At 41.2% G+C, this 15,429-nt stretch overlaps 1 pseudogene; it reads right to left on the reverse strand.

Annotated features, from left to right (window-relative positions):
* Positions 1-14,733: 14,733 nt before the first annotated feature.
* Positions 14,734-14,852, reverse strand: LOC111729914 (annotated as a pseudogene).
* Between the last annotated feature and the right edge of the window lie 577 nt (positions 14,853-15,429).

Genomic DNA, 15,429 nt, shown 5'->3' on the forward strand with positions numbered 1-15,429 from the left:
CTTGGTGTTATTCTGACAGTAATAGAAAGCTCACTTTTCTTAGAATGGTATTCATGTATGTATTCATCGCCTGTTTCTGTATATATGATTACCAATAAAGTTTATGTACATACAATTTTTAAGAATATTATTGGGAATACACTGAAAGTGATATCTTAGTTGTTGTTCTGAATACACTGTATCTACTTTGACTTTTGTGTCTCCCAGACTACACCCACCATGTCCACAAGTGGCTCAGATGACAACTGACTCTGTGGTGTAGAGGAAGATGCACTTCAGGAGGGTGGTGAGGAAAACTGGTAGAAGCTTGGGAGGGTGGAGTGGGTATGATGAGGTACTGCCAAGATTCCCTTGGAGAGAGGATTTGCTTCCCTGGGTGCTGGGAGTATTGTCGATAGCCTCCAGCAGTCAGCCCCTTTGGGAAGGTGGTGAAGGCGTCCCACTTCCAATGACTGGTCAAGGCAGAGTATAAAAGCCTAGCTATTTGGGCCAATTTTGTACAACTCTAAAGAGCTCTTTGCTGGAATGAGCCAAGTTTTCTGGACCTGCCTTGCAGCCTGACTTCTCCCTGTGCGCACTCCTGGTGTGGATCCCAGAGACATTTCCTAAACTCTTTCTCGGAGTTTACTGCTTGGAGAGATCAAACTACAACAGTTAGATATAGCTATTCTTTCTTTTGAAGTAGGGGTCAATAAACTTTTCTGTAAAGGACCAGATAGTAAATAATTTTGGCCTTGAAGTCCAATTTGCTGTTGCAGTGTGAAAGCAGCCAGAGATAATATGCGGAAGAATGAGCATGGCTGTGTTCCAATGAAACTTTATTTACAAAAGTAGGTGCTGGGCTGGATTTGGCCTGTGGGTTTAGTTTGCCGGAGAATTACTAATTATTGCTGAAAATTACTGATTAATTAATTTCAGACAACTAGAGAATTCTGGAGAATTCCTGATGAATTTCTTCATGCCCAATATTGCATAAGTTACAGAGCAGCTCGTTATTGTCCATGGTGAGTGGTGAATGCTGAACGAAGCCAGTAGACACACTTCTAACAGAGCTAACAGCCCACAAATAGTTTCGACATAAGACAGATTATGCTCTCTTGCTAGAAGGTCCTTTCAGAAATCGTCTTCTGCTCTGAGCAGAGTTATTTCCCTTTAGCCTGGTTCATTAGCAACTTTGGCTTCTCCTTCCTAAAATCCATGGAGATGGAGAAAGAGGGCTCCCAAAGTGAAAAATGAAGGAAGGAAATGACTGAGGCCTCTGCCAGGACCTTTGCATATGTTATTTCACTCTACCTTCACAACCTGTGGGTATTAGCATCCCCATTTTACATAGGAAGAAATAGTCTCAGAGGAGATAAGGAACATGGTTTGCAAAGCTCTTAACAGCGGAATTGATTTCAAACCCAGGTATGTTGAACTCAAAAGCCCATGCCCTTTCTACTACCCCTGGCTGACTTGCCAGCCTGACCTTGGATTGGAGATAGTTCCTCTTTAAGTCCTCGTTGTTTCTGTTGGAGAGAGCTTGGCACGAGGAGTTGGATTGTGGCTCTGTTCCTTAGTTTCATTGGAGTCTGAGTTTCTACATTCTTGTTATTAGCCAGCTCGGGGCTGTGACATTTGATGAGCCAAAGCTTTTGGATCTCTAGGCTGGCTGAGTGGTGCTGGCTGTGGCGCAGTCCAGTTTCCATCCTTTCAGGTATGATCATGATGGGGGCTGGCACCAAACCCTATCACCTTCATTTCGTCAGGCAGCTGTTGTTGTCCTCACAAGCCTTTTATTCATGGCTTGTTGTCAAAAGGCTGGCCAACTCTTTGGGAAGGTGAGAAGAAATTTGGAGGCTGAGGGCTGGAGGGAGTCATGCTCTCACTGTGCTCTCTTATTTTAGGCCCGACGGAAATAACACTGGAGACCTGGCTGTAGCCCAGGCTAAGCTGCATATCAGCAGTGTTGCCCTGGGTGAGTCCAGTGATATCTTGGAATTGCTCTTTTCACCCACGTATGAAGGACAAATGTTCTAGCTTGCCTACCTAGTGCACAGTGCCGTTGTAAGAGTCAACTTGTATGACATGTGAAAGCAAGCAGATGGAGAAGAAGCAGGGGTTCTCACATATCTGTGTACATCAGAAGCACCTGGAGGGCCTGTTAAAGCAAGGTTCCTGGGGCCATCCTCAGAGTTCCTAATACAGTAGATCTAGAGTGGGGTCTAGTAGTTTGCATTTCTAACAAGTTCCTTAGTCATCCTTCAGGCAATTTTCAAGTTTCTTTTCTATAAAACCTTCCTAAGTGCTATAGTTCCAGTTACTTTCTCTCTTCTAAACTTCCAAACTGGGATGTTCTGTAGTTTGTACTCCTGAGTAATGGCACCTATGAGATGTGCTGCAGAGGGTGTCTGGAGTGCTCTTCTAGGCAGGATGCTCGAACCACATCCTGGCTGAGGGCAGAGTGCCTGCTCTTATTCATATAGGTATAGACAGGAAGGTGGTAGCATGCATAACAGATATTTGTCATCCCTGATTTAGAGACTACCACATTTTCTAGTGTTGGGATTGTCTTTAAAATTAAATTATACACTTTTTGATGGCAGCTTCCATGTCTCTTACTGCCGTATCTTCTGATACTTGGCCTTGAGCAAATCACCCTGAACACAAGGCTGTGTCCTGTTCATTTTGAGTTACTAGGACTAGCACAGTGGTACCAGGTGATGGCAGTGGCAACAAATATTGTTTTCTTAATCAAATAATAATTTTCAAATGCTAAAAGAATATTTCCTCAAGTTTTTGCTCTAGTCACAAACAACTACAGAAATGATGCACTTTTGAATTTAATCCATTTTATTAACACTTTCCTCATCACTTTCTTAAGTGCAGGCAATCAACAAACCAATAAGTCAGGCCTTGATTTGCAGTGTTTGTCAATTTTTGTAGTGAAAATTCTCATGCCCTGCCTGATTTTAAGCTCCCAAAGTGACACCACTGAGTACAAAGTTGGGAAGAGATGTATATCAGCACAGCACTATCTAGCATTTCCATCTAGCATTACAAAAGACAAAAATAACCTTAAATCACAAATAATTGTAAACTTTTTAAAAAAGGATGGCTTTTGAGTGTTTATTATTTTTTAAAAAATTAGAATTAATTTTATCGTGCTTGTTTAATTTAATTATTAATAATAACTGTGTTTAACACCCGGTTGTCTAATTCCTGAAACTCTAACAACTGGCTCTCGTGAGTTCTTTCCAGCAGACCACTGGATGAATTGGTGTAGGTCTGCATAAATTAGGACTTGTTGGTTGCAACTAATAAAAGCTTAACTTAAACTGGCCTTGACCAAGGGTGATTATTTTCCTTCACAAAATTTACATTATGTAGAAGGGTAAGGTAGTTCTGACTTCAGGCCATGTGTCCTTAGGACATTTTCTTTTGCTCCTTCTCACCTCTTTTGTGCTCTGTGTGGTGTCAAGATGTGTGTTTATAGCTCAGGCCTCATCTTCTGAAGTTTCCATCTGCCAGAGAAGGAGCACGTGGTTGGTCTCAATGGCTTTGTGTTCCATATTTGTTCCTGAACCAGGGGAAATGTGAAGCTCTTTGCTGTGCACTGAATTGTGTCCCCTCATACAACTCATATGTTGAAGCCTTAATCCCCAGTGTAATGGTATTTTGAGATGGGGCCTTTTGGATGCAGTTAAATTTAGATGACGTCATGAGAGTGATGCCCTCATGATGAGGTTACTGCCTTTATAAGAAGGGACCAGAGAGCTTCCTCCTTCTCTCTGCCATGTGAAGACATAGCAAGAAGGCAGCCATCTGGAAGCCAGAGAGAGAGCCCTCACTAAGACCTGAATTGGCTTACTGCACCTTGATCTTGGGCTTCTCAGTCTCCAGAACTGTAAGAAGAAAATTCCTTTTGCTTAAGCCACCCAGTTTCTAATAGTTTGCTGTGGAATCCTGAGCTGACTAAGATACTCTCTTTGGCCAGGCTCACCCTGGAAGCTGGGATGGAGTCTGTTTCATGCGGGTACCTGGACTGAGAGTGGAGAAGGGTGATTCCTCATAGGAAATTCCGGGTAAAGTTACTAGAAGGGTGATTGGAAACAAAGAGCAAAGCAAATGTCCATCGTAAGGCCTGTCTCTCTGAACAGAGGAATATTTTCCTGGCTCAGAGGGTTTAGCTATCAGGGAAGCCTTTCTGAGAATGTGATTAGATCACTCCTTTTGTAAATAAGGAGGGGAAAAGAGAGAGGAAACAATGGAAAGCTTTTAGCCACAGACCAAGTAGTTCCATGATTTGGAGCCTTGCTATCTCCCAAGGGAGCATGGCAAATTGTTTGTGGCACAAAGGACCACTGAGAATTTTGTTCACTGAGTCCCAGGGTTCAAAATGTAGTTACTCGGATGAGAAACTTATGCCCAGGAATGGAGGCTCTAAGGAGGCATATCTTTTGTAGGGAGTATCTTGCTTATGGAATTCTGAACTGACCAGCCATCATATCACTCCTTAAAATCCATCGCTATTAGGCCACGAGAAGGCCCTTAAACTTGGTGGGTGAAGAGTTATGCGGGTGTCTAGGAAAATGAAGTGCAAATTGGAGGTTCACAAGCCAATAGCCGCACCAGGAAATTGTGAAAGAAATAAAACTGGGGTGAATAGTGGGCAGGTATGGATGCAGCATTTTATATAAACTTCTAAGGAGGTGAAAGGGAGAGAAACTTTGAATAGAACCAGATGGTGGTTTATCTGTTCCAGACTAATGACTGTTCTTCAGGGTCAGTCAGGGCCATGGGTACAGGAGAGAATGCCAGGCTTCCTGGCCAGCAGTGATTCCAGAATTCTCCCTATCCCCGGTGGTTATCAAGATGTTGACCTGGTGTTATCCCTGCACTTTGGGTCCTTGTGCAGTAGAGTGGTGCCAAGAGGAACCTGCTATATGTATGTGGAATATATGACATGGTGAGATTCTCCTATACATGCTGGGCACTGTGCTAGATGTCACACACGTACCATTTTATTTGATCTCCTCAACTGCTCTGTATTGCAGTCAATTTTTCTGATTTACAGCAGAGGAAACTGAGCCTCGGAGCCCACAGTTACACAGCCAGTTAAGTGGAATGGCCCCTTAACTAAGGCAGTTCTTTCTGACTTCAATGACTGTGTTGATTTCTTCCATTCGAACATGAGTTATAGGGAGCAGCCATTGGTTGTGTACTATTCAAATGTGCATCATGACTTTCTATTCCTGAGGGCAGGGCTATGTTTTGTTTACAACCATATCCCAGTGGCTATTGGTGATAGTTGAAAAAATACAGGATTACATATACTTTTCTTAATAACCCTCAGTGTGGGCATTTTAAAATTCTTACTTTAGAAATGAGGAAACTGAACCTGAGAGAATTTAAATACTTTTTCTAAGCTCTCATAGATTGTTATTCAAACTCGGGTTTGTGTTAATTCAAAGCTAGTAATCTTCCCATTATTTGATATTTCTCCCCTTTGACCTGTGCTACTCGATTCATTTACCTACTGGGTAGAGAGTGAGCTCAATGTGAGGAGGGGAAGGAAGTGGTGTGGTGGTGAGATTTGCATTAGTCTTGGATTGAGAAAGAAGCCAAGAAATAGACCAGTAAGCTGAATCTAGGCTCCTCCCCTCTATCACTTAGAATATCTGCTTTATTTATTGTAATTTCTTTCTTGATTTTATTTTTTTCCGAAATGGCAGCCCCTCTAACAGATTTTATATATAGAAAATATTATTTGGAGTTTTCTTTTTAAAAGTTAACATTTAATTTATTAAAGTTATATATTCAAAAACCTAGTTTTACCTTAGAGTTCAATTTATAAATCTCATTAATCTATTTATAAGTTTATCGAATGTTTTCAATTACTTATAAGGAGCTCTTTGATTAATAATTGGGTCCATTTATAGACTACAATGCCTCTAAGTTTTTAAACTGCATTTATAAGTTGAATATTTTAATCTCATTTTGGAACCTTTCAATATCTTAACAAAATAAGGCTTCTCAACTTAAATAACATAAATTTAATAAAATAAACTTATATGTATGGTGGTCCTTCAGTACTCTTAACTGTTTCAATGCTGTATATAAACTTAGAAAGATTAAACTTAAATATACAAGTCTAAATCAATTAATCACACATTTAGAGTTAAAATTTCCAGTGCAGGCATATTTTATAATAGTTCAAGCAAGTTCTCTTGAATATTACAAATACCACTTATACTACCAAATAGGCACAGATTTATACTTAACACATAAATATTAATGTTGTAAGTTTGGTTCTCTTAAACATTTCTATTCTTAATTCTAAATTTTTCCAGAGTTAAAAGAATTTTACCCACTAAGTAAACAATAATGCCATCCCACACAATTTGAGAGAATTTACAGATTTTAGCTAGGGTTTTATCTTGGATTCTTATCAGCCCTCTTTGTAGTTCATACCAGTAACTTCATAATGTTATGAGTGGTCGGTCTTGTACACAAGAGTGTGCAAGGTGGTATGATCACATGCTACTTACCAAGATATCCGCCCTGTTTGTGGGACGTGTGCTCTATGCTCTTGCTTCCATTCATTTTATTTCACTTAGCCCTACCCCAGGGTAGTCATGGAAGTCTGAAACCAACTTAGACTTCTACATAACCTGACTTAATTTTGCTTTCCTTTGTCTAAGATTTATTAATTTCTTTTCCATCTAGCTCCATTGACCTTTGACTCTGATGGAGTTTTTGATCTTCTCTCATATTCTTTGTGACCAGTAGGACCACACAACTTATACAGTTATTAAAATGATATCTGATTACATCCTGCAGATCTCACAGCTTCTAAGACAAAATGCCTGACATTTACACAAAGGGTTTCATTGTTTAAAAAGATGTTTTCAAACATAACACTGGTGAGATCTTCACGGTTTTGAAAAAAGAACAAATATTTTGGCAGTGCCTGCTTTGAGCCAAGTACTTTAGGTACATTATTTCCTTTTGTCTCCAACACTCCTTCACTCCTTCCCAGTGTTCATTTTTATCCCCATATGCAAATGAGGAAATTGAAAATTTTAAATTCAGGGCATTTAAAATTTTTCAAGGCCATGTGGTAAATAAATGGTGGATCTAGGACTAGCTTTTGGGATTATTTGCAAAATTCATGACCCTTCTTCTATGCTAGTTCCCAGGGCTTTGAATTTTATTACCAGGCTCTCTGAATAATGGGCAAGTTTCCTCACTTCTTCACTCTGACAACCAAAATTTTCTAGCATAAAACTGGTTTTTCCAGACAATTGCAAGGCTCAAAAGCAATATCTGTCACTTATAGTCCTTAAGCCACCAAAAAAAATGGTTACAATTTCTAAAGATTTCCATGACAGCAACTCAGTGAAGGCAAGTCTGAAGATATCAGTTACGGCCACAGCTTTGGGTCAATGTCCCAGAGTGGTGAGGGGATTGCAAATCTCAAGCCCTGACCTCAGCTGAAGTCCTAACACTCCTTCACACCCACCCTAGAAATCTTTTAAGCCTCCTTCCTTGTCTTGAAAGCATTCTAGCAGTTTTAGACTTAATCACTTTCTGCCCCCACTCTTCTTTGCCTTCTTTTTTCCCAGGTGAGAACTGCTCCCGCTTTCAAGTCCCAATGTGGCTCATAACTCCCACTTTCCTAGGGAAGGGGGTGGGAACTGAGGGCCACAGGCTCTAATGGTTAAGCTGGGTTCCTTGCAGTGCACAGGCCAGCTTGGTGACTTCTCCTCAGTCACCCTGAGTGGTTGCCTGAGAAGGGAAACGGAAAGTACTTGACTCCGGAAGCAGGATGCATTCATAGAAATTCATCTTCCCCTTTGCTGAGGGTCGGATCCAACAGAGTGGGCGGGCTTCCAGTAGAGATCCAAGAAGATGGTTGCATTTGAGAGACACCTGATGTGGACACACAGTGTTGGCCTATAGTGGACTGGAACCACAACAAAAAGATCTTTGGACTGGGGACAAGAGTCCTTGATTCCTATCCTGGCTTTACCATTTGCCCAGCTGTGTGATTTGGGACTGAACTATGAATTAAAGGATTTCCCTTGCCCCAATTATTTAGAATTTACTTTATTCTATTAAAAGTGCTCTTTTAGACTTAGACATAGGCTTTTCTCACTACATAAAAAAAGGAAAATATGAGTGAAATAAACTAATTAAAGTATTTATAATATGTCCTCACTTTTCTGAATTGTTTTTTGGCTTAAAAACCACATTTTCGCATGCATTTGCTAGATAATAGCATATTGATTGTATGGTGGCAAGGGAGGCACCAAGGAATGCCCAAATCCTGCCTCACTATTCACACTCCTAGCAAGCCTTCCACACCCAAGGAATAATAGTTGAATAGGAATACAAGTGTCACTTGGCTATCAGCACTGATAACTCTCATTACACTAAGAACTGTGATTCAAGGACCTTAGAGCCCACTCATGAAAGATCTAATGAACTTCTGCTTCAGCTTTAAATTTCAATTTGGGACCACTTTGGTCAGATGGGGATTAATGTGGGACCCTAGGGGCATCTAAAGAGTAGAACTGTCCATTTTGCACCAGGATATTCTTCCTGAAATCCTTCTGGTTTTCTGGTTTCTTCATCAAAGGTTAGCTCAGAGCACCACAGAGAGCCCTTGGTGGTGGGACCAGATCCATCTCTGTACTGGCTTGGGTGCCGATCGCTGGGCCAGAGACAACAGCTGGAGTCTCAATTACATGGCTGGTCAGGCAGTTGAAAGAGATGCCTGAAAGGGAGTCAGTGATTCAGTGGAGAGCTTCATTGCTTTCTGAAAGAGGAAGGTTGTTCAATATTAATAACCACATTCATCTGCAGACAAAAGAACATTTGGTGGGATGATTCAGCTCCTCTCTCCCAGCCACGCCTTCCCTTATCATTTCACAGGATACTAAATAGACAGAGGTATTTAAACCTGCTGGCCTGGGCCCAGTTTCTCATTCTACCCTAGATAACCAGTGCTGTGTTTCCTTTTCAGTATGGGGACCAGGAAGGGAAGTGGGAATAGGTGGATATTAGTGATGGGAAATGATCCTTTTCCCTGAATCAAGAAAATAATCAAACTTCATATTCCTAAGTGGCCTTGAGGCATCTTGGTTAAAGTTTCTTGCTAAATTCCCGGGAACAGTGGAGAAAATACTTAAGACAAGCTTAGAGTGATCCTAGCCATCCGTATTTATCCAAGCAAGTGAAATGGATTGAGACACCCTGTGAGGCCAAAAAGATATGAGTGTGGTTGTGTTTCAAAGTGGTTACAACCATGGTTTTGGAGCCACAGAGAGCTGGGTTTGACTTCTGGCTCTGATACTTATTCTGTGAGATTGGGCTCTTAGCTTTCCCTAAGCATCAGTTCCCATATCTGGAAGTGGATAATAACAGTTCCCATATCTGGAAGTGGATAATAGCAGTGAAAGGAGAGATGTGTGCATTGAAGCTCCCACCCTGGTTCCTGGCTCTTCTTAAGTAATGAATGCGTGTTAGCTGTTGTTATTGCTTAGAGAGCCAAGGGGTAGGGACAGACGACTCAGGGCAGAACCAAACGTTTAGCATAGATATTCCTCTTACAACTCATTGTATTTTCTCCTGCAGCACATTTTACTAATATTTTAAAATCTTGACACAGTGTGGTATCTTGCCTAAAATGATATGATGAAGAAGCCACTAATGGGGTGTGGTGAGGTATGGTGTCTGTGTGAATATGTTGTACCAAGTCAGAGAATCAGAATAAGTTTACCAATCCTTTGGTAATTATCGTGACAGTTCCAAGAGCAGGTGAAATTTATCATTGTGACAGTTTGGTTTTCTTCCATGTTCTAGATAAAGATGTAAGTCTTTGATTTTAAAGCTCCACAGCATCTTCCCAGATCTAATTAAAACCAATAGCGATAGAGATAATTATTTTTCCTGAAATATCAGCAGGAACTAAACACAAGTTTCTGTGTAAGAATCCATTATTAAGGGGAACACTCTGGGATTTATTCCAATCTTGTCATTAGGATGCTGGCATGAAAATTGTGGGTGGCCGCAAGCTACTTTAAGGGTAAGGTATACAGTGAAAAGACTTTCAATGCCAAATAGCCAGTCTTTCTTGGGGAAAACTAGTATGCTTCTGGAAAATAATTCATCTAGCTGAGAGAATCTGGAAATCTGTTTGTGGCCCTTTTTATCACTGAATTCTGATTTATTCCAGAGGTAGCCTAGGCTAGGGGAGAGACTGAGGGACCTTACTTAAAAACACAGATTTCTATTGTTCAGCCCAAGAGCCAGCCAAAAGACTTTGAAAAGATCTAAGGAAAAGCAAGACTCCAAGAAGAGTTGGACTTTCGTTTTTAGAAAATTGCAATAAAATAAGTCATAAGGATGTAACATACAGCACAGAGAATGTAGTCAATAATATTATAATTAAGTACAGTGATAGACGGTTATCAGACTTATTGTGGTGATTGCTTTGTAAAGTGCTAGGTAAGGTCTGATGTATATAAATGTTGAATCATTATATTGTACACCTGAAATGAACATATTATTGTTTATCAACTATAATTAAAAATAAATTTTAAGAACTGTACCTCCTCCCCACCCCAAAAAGAAAGAAAATTATACAATGTCAGCTCTGGGAGGAATCTCAGAGATGAGTTAGTATCCTGACTCAAAGCACTGATTTTATAGATGAGAAAACTAAGACCCACACAGCTGGAATGCTTAAGATTGTTGAAGACCAGAGCCCAGATTTCCCGACTGCTGGTCCAATTTCTTCCTGTCAGAAATCATTGTCACCTATCTGTGGGTTGCCTGGTCTATACAAGGGTTTGAAGGGTATTAATGTAGGGAGGAGGCAAGAAAATTAAAAGGTTAATCAAGCTACATTCAGAGACTGCAATACGCTGATCAGGCCTGCAGCCAGGTCAGGAAGACACCTGCAGAACAACGGAAGATTTCTACTGGGATTACTAACACCCCATTCCCCACACCTGTGAAGGGGAAACAGGAATAACAGAGTGTTTAAGTGGCTGCCCTACACAAGTAAAATCATTCATTCCCTATGGCTTAAACCATGAAGAACCTATGGATTAAAGGCTGGGAACTGCTAGCAGGCCTTTCAGTCTACATATTCTTCCCTTTCCTCTTCCTTACTGTATATCCATATCAAAGGAAATGGGAACTAAAGGATGATATATAAACTGAATTCCTTGAACACTCGGGTCTCTCTCACTCTGCTTCTGAGAGGAGACCACATTCTGTGCAGAATATTACACCTTTTGTAATAAACTTTCCTTTTGACTCTAACTTTGGCGTGTGTGTTGAATTCTTTCTACACTCTCTGCCAAAGGACCCTCTTCTTCTCTCGGAGTAGGGCTTGGTCTCCCCACCAACTCAGGGAAATTTGTCCTGTCCTGCATCAGTATGAGACACCCCAATTTACAAAATGGAGCTTACCATGTAGTCAGACAAACAAAGCATGTGCACATTGAGTAATAACAGTTATTGGGTATATGTGATAGGCATCATTCATGTGATGGGAAATGAGGCAAGAGAAGGAAAAAATCTCATTCTTGACAGGCCAGGGAAGCTTTCAGAGATCCTGGAATTTCAGGAGGGCCATGAGAATGTGTGTGATTTGGATGCGAGGAGAGAAAGATCATTATAAGTAGGGAAAAGATACGTTCAGAAGAGCGAAGTTAAGACAGTAAGAGGAATATTTGTGAGTCAGCAATAATTTGGCAGAAGTGGTAATAAGTTTCTTGGGATCACAGAATGTTAGAATTGGGAAATACTTCAGAGATCATCAGGCTCAGTCTCTTCATTTTACCATTGAGAATATTAAGTCCACAAAATTTAAATGTCCTGCCCAAGGTTAATGGCTCTAATCTGGGGATTAGGACCCTGGCCCATGACCTCTAATTTAGTACATTTTTTACTGTACTCTGCTGATCCAAGGGAAGTGATAACAGAGAGACAGAAAGACCACGAGGACCTTGCATGAGACAGAAGACATTTGTACATTAAGCACTGGAAACCTTTGACTGCTTGTGAACCATTAGCACATGGTCAGAGTGGCACTACATAAAAATTGAGCTGTTGGTGTACACAGGATGGAAGTGATTGAAAAGAGAAGCAGAGAGACAAGTTAAAGAGGCCCCAGACAGACCAGCTATGAACTGAGGTTGTAGGGGAGAAAATAAAGAGAAAAGGTAAATATGAGAGAGACTTAAACTGTAGGCTATGGGAGAGTAAGGAAATGGGAGAGGATGAAGTCAAAGACTACTCTGGAAATTCAGAGTTGATCAGTTGTCCATGGAAGATTACACCTTTCCCCTGGCTTTTGTTGTCACTTCCCCTTAGTACTTTACTCCCTTATTTATCCTTTCAATAAATGTTTTGAGCTTGTGGAAGGCATTCCATATTCACTCCAGCCAATAACCACTGAATATGGTGCTTCTATTGTTTTCTTGGGATCTGCCTCCTTGAACTCTTCTTGGTCAGAAGTGTTGAAGAGAACCGAGGCAAATAAGGAGAACAGTTTGGTTATTGAAAAGAAAAGAAGCTGATTGTCTGGGAGTGTGTTGGAAAGCCAGCAAGATTTCACATGGGAGGAGGATCAAAGTGTCTTGCAAAGGGAGGAGGCGGGCCCTGTGCACACAGAAGCTCCTGGGTCTTAGGGAGAATAAAAGATCCTAGTGTGATGGTAACAAAGGAACTCTTGTGTATTCACAGTCAGGGGCTTGCAGGAGTAATAAACAGCCTTGGCCCTAGGGCCAGGCTGGGGTGGCTCTAGGCTCAAGGCTGCTGGCCCCCAGGAGAGTGGAAAGACCCTTGTGTCAATCATCAGACTGTGGGCAGATACTAAGGGCTCCTTATGTCAGAGGGAGATCCAGAGACCACAGTTTTAGAAGACTGAGGGCTGCTTCAGGGCAGAGACTCTGCTTTCCTTCCCATTTATTTCATCTCTCAGTGATACTCACCCCACCCCCTCTCTTTGGATACCTTTAATAATTATGGTTTGTTTTTTTTCCTCTTGGCTACTGTGACTCTCTTTATCTCACTGGAATTGATCAAATATGTAAAATAGGTAAAAACATACAGATCAACTAACAGATTGGTTGTAGCCATGTTGATAAGTAGTCTCTCATGCATCTCAAGCATAATGATTCTAGACACGTAATAAAAGTCAAAATGGTTTAATTTATTTTTGTTTCTGTATCCTAATAATACCAAGTGAAAATAGAGAACAAAGAGGCCTATAAAGTAGGTTAGAGAAACATGGTGAAAAACTCCAAGTCAAATAGCTTTCCATTCACCTTCCCAAACGTACACCTATTGTCCCCTGGTTGTCTCTTGCACCTTCTGAGGTCAGGGTAGTTTGGAGAGAAGTGCTCTGGAAGCCTTGCTCTGCTGCTTCTAATGTGTGACTTTGGGTAAATTACTGATTTTTTCTGGATTGTGTTTTTCATCTCTAAGCTAGACATGATCTCTACTTTTGTACAGTTTCAGCAGGACGATTTGGCAAAGAGTAGGTGTGAATTAAGGTTAGTTCTGGGTGAGATCAGTTCAGAGCTTAGGACTTGGTATTTAATTCATTCTATTATCTCATAGTTGTTTTCTACAGAGGATTCTAGGATCAGGGAAAATCAGTCTCAAAGAAATGTGATCATCAGGAAAGAGCTGACCATGTGGTGGGGATTGCCATGTTCAAGTTCATCCTTGAGGTCAACTCCTTCATCATGCTGCCTTGTGCCTGGACACAATGGATGAATGCCCATTTAGTCTTTATTATAAGAAGCCCAAGGGCTGGACAGTGTGTGGTTAGGAAAGTCATGTACCAGCAGGAAAGTGTCAGTGACTTGTAAAAATTGCAAGCTGAGCCAGAAATGTAACCCAGGCATCCTGACACTCGGCCCCATGCCTAATGATAAGGCCATTCCCACTCCCTGTGTCTGGGATTAAACATCTCTGGAGCCAAGAGGGTGACATCAGGGCATCCAGTGAGCTCACTCTGCTGTTCTATTTGGATTTAGAGAAGTGGTATCAGAGCTCCAAGAGAAGGGCTTTGCAGCCTTGGTTTCTCAGAGGACAGTTGTGGGAATAGGTTCTTCCCTGGGGAATAGAAGGAGGCAACGAGCTTCGAGGTCTCCACAGCCATGGGTGGGAAGAGTCACTGAAGCATCGAAGGGGAAGGGAGAGAATAATTTATGAGAAAACTCTAAAGGAGCAGAACTTGCCGGATTGACCTTAGCACCAACTGAGGGGCGTGGGAGAGCATTCTGCAAATATTTAAGAGGTATTGGTGCCAGAGAACTCAATGTCTGAACCTGGATGGAAGGGAAGGGAGGGAGTACAGGCTATGTCTATCAAGGAAGCTTTCTCAAAGTCATCAGGGGACAGGCCTCCTCTTTCAGGGACCCCTGTCTATTTGGGCATCTCCCCATGGCACAGCATTTAAGGGCTTACAGGTTGTAGCATACAGACCATATGGGCCAGAAAAATTAGGCCTAGATCACTTTTCTTATAGAGAAACTGGGCAGAAAGCATAAGGAAAGACAGGCAGTGAAAATAAGACGAATGGAATAGCCTTGTCCTTTCTTTTTTATTATTTTTCTTTCTTTCTTCTTTTTATTTATTTTTTTTTAGGTGAGGCAACCCTTGGTTGACCTCACAGATTTCAAGGACCTTGTCAACCTACAATCCCTTATTTTTCATTTTTTACGCTTATAGCACTTGGTCTTCCTAGGTGGTCTCCCATCCAAGTACTAACCAGGCCCAACTTTGCTTAGCTTCCGAGATCAGACAGGATTGGGCTTGTTCAGGGTGGCATGGCCTGAAACTGCCCTTTCTTTTTATGTCCTATTCTGATGGTTTTCTGAGGATCTGTGTTATTTGGTTTATTCCACCTTCCACTTGGCTTCTTCCCTGTACTAGTTTCTTTTATCAAACAAAGCCTCTATAGCCTTCAGAGCCCAGTACAACCTTTACCTCTTTCCAGAAGCCCATCCCATGACACATACTGTGATTACATCCTCTTGCTCAAACATCTTGAAAAGCCACAATATACTTCAGCATACTAAAGGTTCTGAGATGTCGTATGGTAAAGAAAGATTTTGAACTTTGTTTATTCTAATATTTCATTAATATGTTTGATGATGAAATTCTACTTTAGAAAATATGTTACGTTCTGGTTTGAGGCTTTCTCACTTGGTGATTTGTGTATGTATGGCCGGCACTCTCAATTGCATCCTAAGTGCTTCAGCGGCAGACTACATGTCCTGCTTCCTTTGCAACTCCCACAGCACATATTAAACCCCAGGTGCTTAAATATTTGAGTTTAATTAAAAGGCAAGAGGAATACTGCGAGGTGATGGATGTGTTAACTTGATTGTGGGGATCATTTCATAATGTATATAG

Source organism: Pteropus vampyrus, unplaced genomic scaffold, assembly GCF_000151845.1.
Source record: "Pteropus vampyrus isolate Shadow unplaced genomic scaffold, Pvam_2.0 Scaffold288, whole genome shotgun sequence".
Classification (NCBI taxonomy): Eukaryota; Metazoa; Chordata; class Mammalia; order Chiroptera; family Pteropodidae; genus Pteropus; species Pteropus vampyrus.